Source organism: Mirounga angustirostris, unplaced genomic scaffold (assembly GCF_029215605.1).
Source record: "Mirounga angustirostris isolate CCGP_5_RB_7025 unplaced genomic scaffold, mMirAng1.0.hap1 SCAF_5, whole genome shotgun sequence".
NCBI classification, from domain to species: domain Eukaryota; kingdom Metazoa; phylum Chordata; class Mammalia; order Carnivora; family Phocidae; genus Mirounga; species Mirounga angustirostris.
In genome coordinates, this window is record NW_026991713.1 from 108,607,640 (window position 1) to 108,623,827 (window position 16,188).

Below are 16,188 nucleotides of genomic sequence, written 5' to 3' on the forward strand. Positions count from 1 at the left end.
TGCAGACAACATGATACTTTATGTGGAAAACCCAAAAGACTCCACCCCCAAATTACTAGAACTCATCCAGCAATTCAGTAATGTGGCAGGATACAAAATCAATGCACAGAAATCAGGTGCTTTCTTATACACTAACAATGCAACTGTAGAAAGAGAAATTAGATAAACGATTCCATTTACAATAGCACCAAAAACCATAAGATACCTTGGAATAAATCTAACCAAAAAGGTAAAGGATCTATACTCTAGGAACTACAAAACACTCATGAAAGAAATTGAAGAAGACACAAAAAGATGGGAAAACATTCCATGCTCATGGATCGGAAGAATAGATTGTTAAAATGTCTATGCTACCCAGAGCAATCTATACCTTCAATGCCATTCCAATCAAAATTCCAATGACATTTTTCAAAGTGTTGGAACAAACAATCCTAAAATTTGTATGGAATCAGTAAAGGCCTAGAATCGCCAAGGAAATGTTGAAAAAGAAAAACAAAGCTGGGGGCATCACGTTGCCCGATTTCAAGCTATATTACAAAGCTGTGATCACCAAGACAGCATGGTACTGGCACAAAAACAGACATACAGACCAATGGAACAGAATAGAGAACCCAGATATGGACCCTCAACTCTATGGTCAAATAATCTTTGACAAAGCAGGAAAAAATATGCAATGGATAAAAGACAGTCTCTTCAATAAATAGTGCTGGGAAAATTGGACAGCCACATGCAGAAGAATGAAACTCGACCATTCTCTAACCACTCACAAAGATAAACTCAAAATGGATGAAAGACCTCAATGTGAGACAGGAATCCATCAAAATCCTAGAGGAGAACATAGGCAGTAACCTCTTTGACATCGGCCACAGCAACTTCTTTCAAGATACATCTCCAAAAGCTAGTGAAACAAAAGCAAAAATGAACATTTGGGACTTCATCAAGATAAAAAGCTTCTGCACATCCAAGGAAACAGTCAACAAAACAAAGAGGCAACCCACAGAATGGGAGAAGATATTTGCAAATGACACTACAGTTAAAGGGCTGGTATCCAAAATCTATAAAGAACTTCTCAAACTCAACACCCAAAAAACAAGTAAGTCAAAAAATGGGCAGAAGACATGAAAAGACACTTCTTTGAAGAAGACATACAAATGGCTAACAGACACATGAAAAAATGTTCATCATCCTTAGTCATCAGGGAAATCCAAATCAAAACCACACTGAGATACCACTTTACTCCAGTCAGAATGGCAAAAATGGACAGCGAAAGAAACAACAAATGTTGGAGAGGTTGTGGAGAAAGGGGAAGGAACCCTCTTACACTGTTAGTTGGAATGCAAGCTGGTACAGCCACTTTGGAAAACAGTGTGGACGTTCCTCAAAAATTTAAAAATAGAGCTACCCTATGACCCAGCAATTGCACTCCTGGGTATTTACCCCAAAGACACAGATGTAGTGAAAAGAAGGGCCATATGCACCCCAATGTTCATAGCAGCAATGTCTGCAATAGCCAAACTGTGGAAAGAGCCAAGATGCCCTTCAACAGATGAATGGATAAAGAAGATGTGGTCCATATATACAATGGAATATTACTCAGCCATCAGAAAGGATGAATACCCAACTTTTACATCAACATGTATGGGACTGGAGGAGAATATGCTAAGTGAAATAAGTCAAGCAGAGAAAGTCAATTATCATATGGTTTCACTTATTTGTGGAACATAAGGAATAGCATGGAGGACATTAGGAGAAGGAAGGGAAAAATGGGGGGGGGGGATTGGAGGGAGAGATGAGCCATGAGAGACTATGGACTCTGAGAAACAAACAGGGTTTTAGAGGAGAGGGGGGAGGAGGGATGGGTTAGCCCAGTGAGGGCATTAAGGAGGGCATGTACTGCATGGAGCACTGGGTGTTATATGAAAACAATGGATCGTGGATCACCACATCAAAAACCAATGATGTATTTTATGGTGACTAACATAACATAATAAAATTAGAAGAAAAAAAAAGATTCACCTTGTTGATCAAGCAATCTCCAGACCATCTTTCAAAACTAAATATACTTTGTGCTGTAATAAGCTGATTTAAATTAGTGTCAGAAATGAGAGTTCACACCAAACACAAAATATTCTCTATTAGATCCCTGCATGATATGAAAATTTAACTTTGTCCTAAATCGATAAATCCCAATATTCAATGTAAAAACAACAAAGATGGAGAATATAAAACAAGTTTTATCTAATAGCTGATTGTAGAAAATATGATTATATTTTTACAACTAGTTTAATGGAAAGTAATATATAAATAATACTACAGTAGCCAGGTTAAAATTCTGCTCTACTCTTACCAGGGGTCACCTTTTGTTGTAAATCTCCTTTGGAGGTCCAGTATCTCAAAGTTAAATGTCTTTGGTCTTTAGAATTTCTTCTAGAACAGCCTTTGATATAGATTCTTAATGAGGATCTATGCACATAACTAAAACATTAAAAAAACTTATGAAATATTTATCAAAAGTAAAAAGGTAGCCTCAACTTATCAAATATTAATGTTTGATAAGAAGACATGAAGGATTTCTCTCCTCTGCTGGTTTTGGGATTTAACTTCCAACAATGCCACCTGGACAGACCAGGCCAAGAGGATCCCAGATCTATATAACTTACACAGTAAAGAGGGAGCCTGTGCCCAGCAGAGGCTCTCCCAGGGACCTTGACAAATTCTCTCCAACAAATGTCAACAACAGTGATAGAAATGCCAATTATACCATTGCAACTCTGGGCTGACCTCCAGTCCCTGAAGGAGACATTTGCCTGAGCTGACTCTCCAGGGGAAGGTGTTTGGTTCCCTCTGGCTCTGACCCAAGGCAGCTCTCAACATTTTCTAAGGGGCATGTCTTTTTCTACTTTATTTTATGCCCATTATTGAGATTCATGCCAAGGATAGTTCTAGAAAATGGGACAGGGCAGACAAAAAGCTATTTTATAAAGTTGCTGTTCGTGTTTTTTCTCTTCTCAGAAAGTGGGAAGAATTTTATTAGTTTGTTTTTATTTTTAACTTAACAGTTTTTAAGTGTAGCGTTTTAAGTATTTTAATATTGTTGTGCAACCGTCATAAACATCCATCTACAGAAAATTTTTTATTTTCCCAAACTGAAATTTTATACTTATTAAGCAGTAAATCCCCACTTCCCCCCAACCCTAGTCTCTGGCAACTACCATTCTGTCTACCTCTATGAGTTTGACTCTCCTAGGTACTCCATAAAAGTGGAACCAAACAACATTTGTCCTTTTTTGATTTGCTTATTTCACTTAGCAAAATGTCTTCAAGGTTCGTTCATGGTAGAGTATGTCAGAATTTCCTTACTTTTTGAGGTTGCATAATACTTTATTGTACGTATATATCACATTTTGTTTATTCATACATCAGTTGCTGGACATTTGGATTGCTTCCACCTTTATTTAGCTCTTGTGAATAATCCTACTACAAACATGGGTGTTTAAATCACCTTTTAAATCATTGCTTTAAATTTTTTGTGGTGTATATTCACAGGTGGAATGACTGGTTCAAAAAGTAACTTTTTTTTTAATATGCTGATACGTAATGTTACATTCATTCCAGGTGTACTACAAAGTGATTCAACAAATTTATACATTATGCTATGCTGACCACCAGTGCAACCACCATCTGCTATATTTTATTTTTTGAGGAGCTACTCTCCTCTTTTCCATGGTGGCTACACATTTTGCATTCTCACAAGCAATGCACAAAGGCTTCAATTTCTCTGTATTCTTGCCAACATTTGTAGTTCCTGTTTTCTTGAATATAGCCACCCTAATGGGTGTGAGGTTATATCTGATTGTGGGTTTTTTTTATGCATTTCTATAGTCATTAGTGATGTTGAGCATCTTTTCATACACTTATGGACCATTTATTTATTTTCTTTGAAGAAATGTTTACTTAAGTCCTTTGCCTATTTTTTAAATTGAGTTCTTTATTGTTGACTTTTAAGAATTCTTATGTATATTCTGAATTTTAATCCCTTATCAGATATATTATTTGCAAAGTTTTCTCCCTTTTCATGATTTAGTTTTTTTTTCTCTGTTGGTAGAGTCTTTGATTCACAAAAGATTTTAACTTTGATGAAGTCCAATTTATATTTTTTCTTTGTTGACTGCACTTTTGGTTTCATATCCACAAAATCATTACCAAATCCAATATAATGAAAGGTCTCCTCTATGTTTATTCTAAAAGTTATAGAAGTAATAGTATTAGCTTTTATGTTTAGATTTTTCTTTTTAAAAATTATTATTGAAGTACAGTTGGCATACAATGTTATACCAGTTTCAGGTGTGCAATATGGTGATTTGACAATTCTATATATTGCTCAGTGCTCACCACAGTAAGTGCGGTCACATCAGTCACTATACATTATTTTTTTAAGATTTTATTTACTTATTTGACAGAGAGCACAAGCAGGGGGAGTGGGAGGCAGAGGGAGAGGGAGAAGCAGGCTTCCCGCTGAACAGAGCCTAACGTTGGGTTCGATCCCAGGACCCTGGGATCATGACCTGAGCCGAAGGTAGCTGTCTAACTGGCTGAGCCACCCAGGCGCCCCACCATAAAACATTATTACAATATTATTGAATATATTGTATTCCCTATGCTGTACTTTCCATCTCTATGACATTTATTTGTTTAAAGACTTTACTTATTTATTTTAGAGAGAGAGTGTGTAAGCAGGGGAGAGGGAGAGAATCTCCACTGAGTGTGGAGCCTGAGCATGTGTCAATCTCGTGACCCTTAGATCATGACCTGAGCCTAAATCAAGAGTCATACGCTTAACCAACTGAGCCACCCAGGCACCCCTGTGACTTATTTTATGACAAAGTTTGTACCTCTTAATCCCTTCACCTGTTTTGTCTGTCTCCCCAACCACTGGCAATGCCAGTTTGTTCTCTGTATTCAAGAGTCTGATATTTTTTTTGTTTGTTGGTGTTTTTAGATTCCACATATGAGTGAAATTATATGGTATCTGTTTTTCTCAGACTTCTTTGACTTAGCATAATACCCTCTAGTTTCATCTGTTGTCACAAATGGCAATACCTCATTGTTTTTTTATGGCTGAGTAATACTCCATTGTGTTTGTGTGTGTGTGCGTGTGTGTGTGTGAAACATATTCCATACACATTCATCTGTTGATAGATATCTGGGTTGTTTCCATATCTTGTCTATTATAATTCATGCTGCAATAAGGATGCATATATTTTTTCAAATAAGTGTTTTCATTTCTTTGTGATACACCAAATATCAATCCAGTAGTGCAATTATCAGATCAAGGTATTTCTATTTTTAACTTTTTTCGAAGATTTTATTTCTTTATTTGAGAGAGTGGGAGAGAGCATGAGCAGGGGGTAGGGGCAGAAGGAGAGAGAGAAGCAGATTCCCAACTGAGCAAGGAGCCTGACAACAGGGCTCGATCCTAGGACTCTGGGATCATGACCTGAGCCAAAGGCAGATGCTTAACCAACTGAGCAACCCAGGGACCCCACTATTTTTAAGTTTTTGAGGAACCTTCATACTATTTTCCACAGTGGTTGGACCAATTTATATTCTCCCCAGTAGTGCATGTTGGTGTTTTTAGATTCCACATATGAGTGAAATCATATGGTATTTGTTTTTCTTTCCACATTCTCACCAACAGTTGTTATTTCTTGTCTTTGAGACTAGCCATTCTGACTGGTCTGAGGCAATATCTCATTGTGGTTTTGATTTTCATTTTCTTGATGGATTAGTGATGTTGAGCATCTTTTCGTGTGTCTGGTGGCCATGTGTATGGCTTTGAAAAAATGTTCAGGTTCTCTGCCCATTTTTTAACTGAATTGTTTGTTTTGGTGTTGAGATGTATAAGTTTTTTTTTTATATAATTTTTTTTATTAACATATAATGTATTATTTGTTTCAGGGGTACAGGTCTGTGATTCATCAGTCTTGCACAATTCACAGCACTCACCATAGCACATACCCTCCCCAATGTCTATCACCCAGCCACCCCATCCCTCCCAGCACCCCCCACTCCAGCAACCCTCAGTTTGTTTAAGATAAAGAATTCCTCGTATCAGTGAGATACTTGTCTTTCTCTGATTGACTTATTTCGCTTAGCATAATACCCTCTAGTTCCATCCATGTCATTGCAAATGGCAAGATTTCACTTTTTTGATGGCTGCGTAATATTCCGTTATATATATACCACATCTTCTTTATCCATTCATCTGTTGATGGAGAGATGTATAAGCTTTTTATATATTTTGGATATTAACCCCTTATCAGATATATCATTTGCAAATATTTTCTTTCATTTAAGTTGCCTTTTTGTTTTGTTGTTGATTTCCTCTACTGTGCGAAAGCTTTTTATTATGGTGTAGTCCCAATAGTTTATTTTTGTTTTTCTTTCCCTTTCCTGAGGAGACAGATCCATAAATAGTTGCTAAGATTGATGTTGCAGAGATTATTGCCTATGTTTTCTTCTGGGAGTTTTAGGTCTCACATTTAGGTCCTTAATCCATTTCAAGTTTATTTTTGTGTATGGCATAAAATTTTTGTGTATGGACTATGGCATAGTTCAGCTTCCTTTTACATTTAGCTTTTGCTTTTGTATGTAGCTGTCTAGTTTTCCTAACACCGTTTATTGAGAATACTGTCTCCATTGTGTATTCTTGCCTCCTTTGTCATACATTAATTGACCATGTAGGTGTGGATTTATGTCTGGCCTCTCTATTATGTTCTGTCAATCTATGTGCCTGTTTTTGTGTCAGTACCATACTGTTTTGATTATTATAGCTTTGTGGTATGTCTTGAAATCTGAGATTGTGATACCTCCAGCTTTGTTCTTCTTCCTTAAGATTTCTTTGACTATTAGTGGTCTTTTGTGCTTCCATATGAATTTTATGATTATTTGTTCTAGTTTTGTAAAAACTGCTGTTGGTATTTTGAAAAGGATTGCATTTAATCTGTAGGTTGCTCTGGGTAGTATAGACATAATTTAACAATATTAATTCTTCCAATTCATGAGCATGGTATATCTTTCCATTTGTTTCTATCATGTTCAGTTCTTTCATCGATGTCTTAAAGTTTTCAGAGTATAGGTCTTTTATCTCGATTAAATTTATGCCTAGATATTTTATTCTTTTCAGTGCAATTATAAATGCGATTGTTTTCTTAATTTCTTTTTCTGCTACTTTGTTATTAGTGTACAGAAACTCAACAGATTTCTGTATATTAATTGCATATCCTGCAAGTTTACTGAATTCCTTTATTAATTATAATAGATTTTGGTGGAATCTTTATGGTTTTCTGTATATAGTATCTCATCTACAACTAGTTTCAATTTTAGTTCTTCCTTATCAATTTGGATGCCTTTTATTTCTTTTTCTTATGTGATTGCTATGGTTAGGATTTCCAATACTATGATGAGTAAAAGTGGTAGGAATGCACATTCTTGTCTTGTTCATGATCTTGGAGAAGAAACTTTGTTTTTCACCATTGAGTATGTTGTTAGCTATGGGTTTTTCCTTTATGTCCTTTATTATGGTGATGTGTGTTCCCTCTAAACTCACTTTATTGAGAGTTTTTATCATGAATGGATGTTGTATTTTGTCAAATGCCTTCTTTCTCTGCCTCTATTGAGATGATTATATGGTTTTTATCCTTTCTGTATAATGTAATTAATGTATCATGTTGGTTGATTCATGAATATTGAATCACCCTTCTATCCTTGGAATAAATACCACTTGATTGAGGTAAAAGATTCTTTTAATGTATTATTGAATATGCTTTGCTAATATTTTAAGATTTTTGCATCTATGTTCATCAGGGATATTGACCTGTAGTTTTCTTTTTTTGTGGTGTCTTTGTCATATTTTGGTATCAGGATAATGATGGCCTCATAAAATAAATTTGGAAGTTTTCTTTCCTCTTCTCTTTTTTGGAATAGTTTGAGAAGATTAGGTATTAACTCTTCTTTAAGTGTTTGATAGACTTCAATTCACTTCTGGTCTTGGACTTTTGTTTTTTGATGTTTTTTGATTATTGAGTCACTTCTATTACTGGTAATTGTTCTGTTCAAATTTTCTATTTCTTCCTGACTCAGTTTTGGAAGATTGTATGTTTCTAGGAATTTATTTTTTTCTAGGTTGTCCAACTTGTTAGTTTAGATAATTTTTTGAAGTATTCTTTTATAATTCTTTGTATTTCTGTGGTGTTGGTTTTCTTCTTCATTTCTGATGTATTTGAGATTTTTTTCTTGATGAGTCTTGCTAAAGATTTATCAATTTTATCAGTTTTCAAAGAACCAACTTTTGGTTTCTTTGATTTTTCTTTTAGTTTCTAGTTCATTTATTTCCACTCATTATTATTCAATTTCTCTAACTCTGGGCTGTATTTGTGATTTTTCTAGTTCCTCTAGGTGTAAGGTTCAATTGTTTATTTGAGATTTTCTTGTTCCTTGATGTAGGCCTGTACTGCTATGTGTTTCCTTCTTAGAACTGCTTTTGCTGCTTGTTAAAGATTTTGGACCATTGTGTTTCCATTTTCATTTGTCTCCCTATATTTTTTAATTTCCTCTTTGATATCTTTGCTGACTCATTGGTTGTTTAGTAACATGATGCTTATCCTCCATGTGTTTGTGGTTTTTCTAGTTTTTATTTTTCTTGTAATTGAATTCTAGTTTCATGTTGTTTGGGTCAGAAAAGATGCTTAATATGATTTCAATCCTCTAAAAATGTTTATACTTGTTTTGTGGCCTAACATGTGATCTATCCTGGAGAATATTCCATGTGCACTTGAAAAGAATGTGTATTTTGTTGTTTTTGGATGGAGTGTTCTGTATATATTTGTTAGGTCCATCTGGTCTAATGTGTTGTTCAAAGCCATTGTTTCCTTATTGATTTTCTGTCTGTATGATATATCCATTGATATAAATGGGGTGTTAAAGTCCCCTACTATTATTGTATTACTGTCAATTTCTTTTTTTATGTCTGTTAATATTTGCTTTATATATTTAGGTGCTCCTATGTTGGGTGCATAGATATTTACAACTGTTACAACCTCATGCTGGATTGATCCCTTATCATTATATAATGACCTTCTTTGTCTCTTGCTACAGTCTTTGTTTTAAAGTCTATTTTGTCTGACGTAAGTATTGCTATCTACCTTTTTTTGTTTAACTTTCTTTTGCATAGATTATATTTTCCATCTCTTCATTTTCAGTTTGTATGTGTCTAGGTCTGAGATGAGTTTCTTATAGGCAATATCTAGATTTTTTTTTTTTTAATCTATTCAGTCACCCTGTGTCTTTTGATTTGAGCATTTAGTCCATTTGCATTTAAAGTATTACTGATGGATATGTACTTACTGCTATTTTGTTTTCTGGTTTTGTGTAGTTCTTTGTTTTTTCTCTTGCTCTTTTGGGGTTTGATGGCTTTCTTTAGTGTTATCCATAGATTCTTTTCTCTTTATTTTTTGTGTATCTATTATAGGTTTTGTGTTTTTTTAACCATTGGCTTCATATATAACATCCTACGTGGATAGCAGTCTATATTCAGTAAATGGTCACTTAAGTTTGAACACATTCTAAAAAGATCTAAATTTTTATTTCCCCCTCCATGTTTTATGTATATGATATCATATTTTACATGTTTTTTTAATTTTGTGTATCTTTTGGGCACCTGGGTGGCTCAGTCGTTAAGTGTCTGCCTTTGGCTCAGGTCATGATCCCAGGGTCCTGGGATCGAGTCCCACATCAGGCTCCCTGCTCGGCAGGAAGCCTGCTTCTCCCTCTCCCACTCCCCCTGCTTGTGTTCCTGCTCTTGCTGTCTCTCTCTCTGTCAAATAAATAAAATCTTTAAAAAAAAATTTTTGTGTATCTTTTGACTAATTTTTGCACAGATAATTGATTTTATTGCTTTTGTGTTTTAACCTACATATTGGCTCTATGAGTAATTTACTACCTTTACTATATGTTTACTTTTACCTATGAAATTTTTCCTTTCATTTCTTCCTTCTGGTTATGGTCTTTTCTTCCTACTTAAAGAATCCCCCACCCTTTTTTTTTTTTTTTTTTCATTTTTTGTAAGGGTAATTTAGTGGTGATGAACTCCTTTAATTTTTCTTTGTCTGGGAAACACTTTATCTGTCCTTCAATTCTGAATGATAACCTTTCCAGGTAGAGTATTCTCAGTTGTAGGTTTTTTCTTTTTAGCACTTTGAGTATATAATGCCACTCCCTTCTGGCCTGCAAAGTTTCTTGCTAAAAAATCAGCTGATAGCCTTATCTGGTTTCCTTGGAATGTAACTGTTTTCTCTTGCTGCTTTTAAGATTCCCTCTTTACCATTGAATTATTATTTATGTTGCTATGGACTTCCTTGCTTTCATCTTGTTAGGGGTCTCAATGCTTTCTGGACCTGGATGTCTGTTTCCTTCTCCAGATTAGGGGACTCTTCAGCTATTATTTCTTCATATAAGTTTCCTTCCCTCTTCTCTCTCTCTTCTCCTTCTGAGATTCCTGTAATGGGAATGTTGTTGTGCTTGATGATGTTGCAGAGTTCCCTTTACAAATTCTCATTTATTCTTTTTTTTTTTATTAACATAAAATGTATTATTGTTTCAGGGGTACAGGTCTGTGATTCATCAGTCTTACACAATTCACAGCACTCACCATAGCACATACCCTCCCCAATGTCCATCACCCAGCCACCCCAACCCTCCCACCCACTCAAGCGACCCTCAGTTTGTTTCCTGAGATTAAGAGTTTCTTATGGTTGTTCTCCCTCTCTGGTTTCATCTTGTTTCATTTTTTTCTCCCTTCCCCTATGATCCTCTGCCTTGTTTCTCAAATTCCACATATCAGTGAGATCATATGATACTTGTCTTTCTCTGATTGACTTATTTCGCTTAGCATAATACCCTCTAGTCCCATCCATGTCATTGCACATGGCAAGATTTCATTTTTTGATGGCTGCATAATATTGCATTGTGTATATATACCACACTTCTTTATCCATTCATCTGTGCGGGGCACTTGCACCCCAATGTTTATAGCAGCAATATCCACAATAGCCAAACTATGGAAAAGGCCTAGATATTCTCATTCAGTCTTATTTTTTCTTTTTGCTATTCAGCCTGGTTACTTTCCATAACCTATCTTCCAGACCATTGGTCTGTTCTGCATCTTCTAATCTGCTGTTGATCCCTTTTAGTGTATTTTTCATTTCAGTGATTGTATTCTTCAGCTCTGAATGGTTCTTTTTTATATTTTCTGTCTTGTATTTGAAGGTGTCACTGAATTTATCCATTCTTTTGTCAAGTCCAGTAACTTTTTAAAAAAGATTTTATTTATTTGATAGAAAGAGAGCCAGAGAGCACAAGGCGGGAGGAATGGCAGAGAGAGGGAGAAGCACATTCCCCTGCCTAGCAGAGAGCTAGATGTGGGGCTCGATCCCAAGACCCTGGGATCATGCCCTGAGCCGAAGGCAGATGCTTAACTGACTGAGCCACACAGATACCCCAAGTTCAGTAACTATCTTTATGACCATTACTCTGAATTCTTTATTAGGCATTGTGCTTATCTCCATTTCATGTGGCTTTTGTGTGTGTGTGTGTATGTGATTTTTGTCTTGTACTTTCATTTGGGACATATCCTTGGTCTCCTCATTTTGTCTAACACTTTTTTTTTTTCTATGTACTAGGTGTGTCAGCTGCATCTTCTGGTCTTGAAAGTGGTGGCATTGTGTAGAAGATATTCTGGTGGTGCTCTGTAGTCAATCCTTTCTGGTTACCAGAACCAGGTGCTCTAGGGGTATTCCCTGTGTAGGCTGTGTGCACCCTTTAATTATGGTTAATCTATAATTGCTAGTCATGTGGGTGGGTGAGGCTGGCCTTCAGTCTAGCTAGCTGCAAAGACCAACTTTGCTGTTGGCTTATTGGACAGTGCTTGCTCCCTACACAGCCAGCCAAGAGTCCTGACAGCAGGATCTGTGGGTACATTGGTGTGTGGGGTTATCTCTCCCTCTCCCCAGGGGTGGAGTCACTTTGGAGTGGCACCTGTCCTGGCTGGGGTTGCCAGCTGGGTTTCTTTGAGCAGAAGCTGCTTTGGAGAGAAGCCTACCAAGGGGGGCAGATTGGGTGTGGCTGGTCTGCAGCGGAATGCTGGGGCTGGGAATGTGGGGCTAACAAGGTAGATGGAGAATGTTAGAAGTGGGTCCCACAAGCCTTCTGCTATCTGGTCTGGGGCAGGCAAGAAAAATGGTGTCTCCCAGCACTTTTGTTTCTAGAAAAATCTGCAGTTCTTCCTGCTGGGACTCAGCCAACTTTGTGTGCTCCATCTTTAAGGGTGGAGTCTGTTTCCTATCATGCTACTGCTCTCCCACAGTTAAGCCCTACTATTTTTTAAAGCTTCCAGAGCTCAGGTCCAGTGATTTTCAAAGCCAGACATTACGGATACACATCTTGCCAGTGTAGGTCCCCAGGACTAAGGGTGCCTAGTGTGGGGTCTGATCCTTTATTCTTTGTGCTTCTAATGTCCCTTCCATTTCTGATTAGTCTCAGTGGAGGGTTGGTTTTCAACTGTTTCCACCCCACCTACCCTTTTCAATTTACTTTTCTCTGTATGAATAGCTTGGGAGATCTCTTTTGCCAGTCCTTAGGTCATTTTCAGAGTTAGTGCATTAATGTAATTATTGCCTCAGTTTGTGGGATAAGGCGAGCTCAGGACCCTTCTAAACTGCCATCTTCTCCTAAGTTTCCTGTTCAGACCTTTGGTCCATTTTCAGTTGATTTTTATAAATGTTGAAGGGTAAGAGTTCAACTTCATTCTTTTATATGTGGATATCCAGTTTTTCCAGCATCTTTTGTTAAAAGGCTGTCATTTTCCCTACTGAATGGTCTTGGCACCCATGCCAAAAATCACTTACAGTAAGTTTGAATGCTTTCCCTCTTCAATTTCTATGAAGAATTTGAGGATTGTTGTTAATTTTTTATTAAATATTTCTCAGAATTCACCAGTGAAGCTATCTGGTCCTGGAGTTTTCTTTGCTGGGAGGTTTTTGATTACTGTTTCAATCTCCTTAGTAGTTATACCTCTGTTCAGGTTTTCTATTTCTTCAAGATTCAGTGTTGAAAGGTTCTGTGTTTCTAGGAATTTTTCTGTTTTCTAGGTTATCCAATTTGTTGCCATATAATTGTTTATAGTATTCTCTTACAATCCTTTTGATTTTTGTGGCATGTAGTTTAGTGTTCACTCTTCATTTTTAATTTTAGCAATTTGAGTCTTTCTTATTTTCTTCTTAGCCTATCTAGCTAAAGGTTTGTCAATTTTGTTAATCTTCTCCAGCAACCAACTCTATCCATCTACTTAATTGTTCAACTCTAGTAGACAGGTATAGCAGTTTCAGAGCCCATATGCCCATGGGAAACAACTTTATCAAATATAGTGTGTATGTCTAGTTCCATTTCCCTTTATTTTATGGACTTATTTCCAAAGTAATTTAGGTCAGCAACTTTTTATCCTACCCCCTTCGGTAGGTTTTTGTTTTTGTTTTGTTTTTTTTACTTTTGAAAGATTAGATCTTTTATCATATTCTTCAAATTCCATCTGGTGATCCCTCAAACTCATAAAGGCTTTTTAAAAAATTTTCATATATTAGGTTCAGTCTTCTTGGTGTAAAGTTCTGAATTTAGACAAATGTATAGTGTTATAGCTAACATTAAGATATCATACAGAATAGTTTAAATAACTTTTAAAAATTGTTCTTTTGCATGTGCAATCATTTGAATCATCACTTATTCAATTCTCCCACCCCTAAAAAGCCCTGACAACCACTGATCTGTTTATTATCTCTATAATTTTGCCTTTTCCAGTATGTCTTCTACTTGGAATCATACAGCATGTAGTCTTTTCTGACTGGCTTCTTTCACTTAACAATATGTATTTAAGATTTATCCATGTCAACTATTAGATTGCTTGATAGCTTATTCTTTTTTATTGCTGAAGAGTATTCAATTCTATGGATGTACCAGAGTTTATTCATTCACATACTGAAGGACATTTTGGCTGCTTTCAGTTTTGGGCAATTGTGAATAAAACTATCAAAATTCACATGCTCATTTTTGTGTGGACATAAGTTTTCAAATCAGTTGCTTATAAGTTTCTGGAGCATATGATAAGATTCTGTTTAATTTTATAAGAAACAGCCAAATTCTCTTTCAATCTGACTGTATCATTTTGCATTCCCACCAACAATGAAAGAGATTTTCTATTTTTCCACATTCTCTATACTGTTTTCTATAGTATATGAACTGATTTATATTCCTACCAATACCCAAGGGTTCCCTTTCTTTACGTCCTTGTCAACATTTATCTCTTGATTTTTTTTTTTTTTGATGATAGACATTCTAATAGCTGTGAGGTGATATTGTGGTTTTTATTTGCATTTCTCTGATGATTAGTGATGTTGAGCATATTTTTATATTCCTGTTTGCCATTTGTATGTCGTTGGAAAAAAGTCTATTCAGATCCTTTGAGCATTTTGAAATCATGTTATTTGGGGTTTTTTTGCTTTTCAGTTGTATGAGTTCCCAATATATTTTTGATATTAACTCCTGCCAAATATATTGTTTTCTGTGCTTTTAGAGTCATATTTAAAAAATCATCACTCAGACCAGTGTCAATAAAGTTTTATTTCTAGTAGTTTATAGTTTCAGTAGTAGTTTATAGTTTTAAGTCTTTAATCCATTTTGAGTTGATTTTTATATATGGAGTGAGAAAAGGGTCCAGTTTCATTTATCTGCACTCTTCCACTAGTTTTCCTAACACCATTTCTTGAAGAAACTATCCTCTCCCTGTTGTGTTTTTCATGGCACTTTGTAAAGGAACAATTCACTGTTAATATGTGGGTTAATTTCTGCACTCTCTATTCTCTTCTGTTGGTCTATATGTCTGTTTTATGCCAGTAACCTACTATCTTGATTGCGGTAACTTTGTAGTGTAGTTTAAAATCAGGATGTGTGATCCCTCCAGCTTTGTCCTTTTTGCTCAAAACTGCTTCAGATATTTGCAGTCTTTTGTGGTTTCATATTAGTTTTGGGATTATATTTCTGTGAAAAATTAAATTGAATTTTGATAGGAATGGCACTGAATCTGTAAATTGTTTTAGGTACTATTGACATTATAACATTAATTCTTTCAATCCATTAACAAAATCATCATTCTGTACTTATTTGTGTCTTCTTCAATTACTTTTATCAATGTGTCATAATTTTAATTAAAGATTTTTCACCTGCTTGCTTAAATTTATCCTATTTTACTTTTTCTATTTAGAATAAAATTTTCTTAATTTGTTTTTCTGTTTTTTGTTTGTTTGTTTGTTTTGGGATAGCTCATTGTTAGTACATGGGAAGGTAACTGCTTTTTGTATATTAATTTTTTTAAAAATTTTATTATGTTATGTTAATCACAATACATTACATCATTAGTTTTTGATGTAGTGTTCCATGATTCATTGTTTGCATATAACAACCAGTGCTCCATTCAATATGTGCCCTCTTTAATACCCATCACCAGGCTAACCCATCCCCTGACACCCCTCCCCTCTAGAACCCTCAATTTATTTCTCAGAGTCCATAGTCTCTCATGGTTCATCTCCCCCTCCAATTTCCCCCCTTCATTTTTCCCTTCCTACTATCTTCCTTTTTTTTTTTTTTTTTAACATATAATGTATTATTTGTTTCAGAGGTACAGGTCTGTGATTCAACAGTCTTACACAATTCACAGTGCTCACCATAGCATATACCATCCCCAATGTCTATCACCCAGCCACACCATCCCTCCCACCCCCCACCACTCCAGCAACCCTCAGTTCGTTTCCTGAGATTAAGAATTTCTCATATCAGTGAGGACATATGATACATGTCTTTCTCTGATTGACTTATTTTGCTTAGCATAATACCCTCTAGTTCCATTCACGTTGTTGCAAATGGCAAGATTTCATTCTTTTTGATGGCTGCATAATATTCCACTATATATATATATATATATATATATATATATATATATATATATATACACACACACACACACACACACACACATATATACATATATATATACCACATCTTCTTTATCCATCCATCTGTTGATGG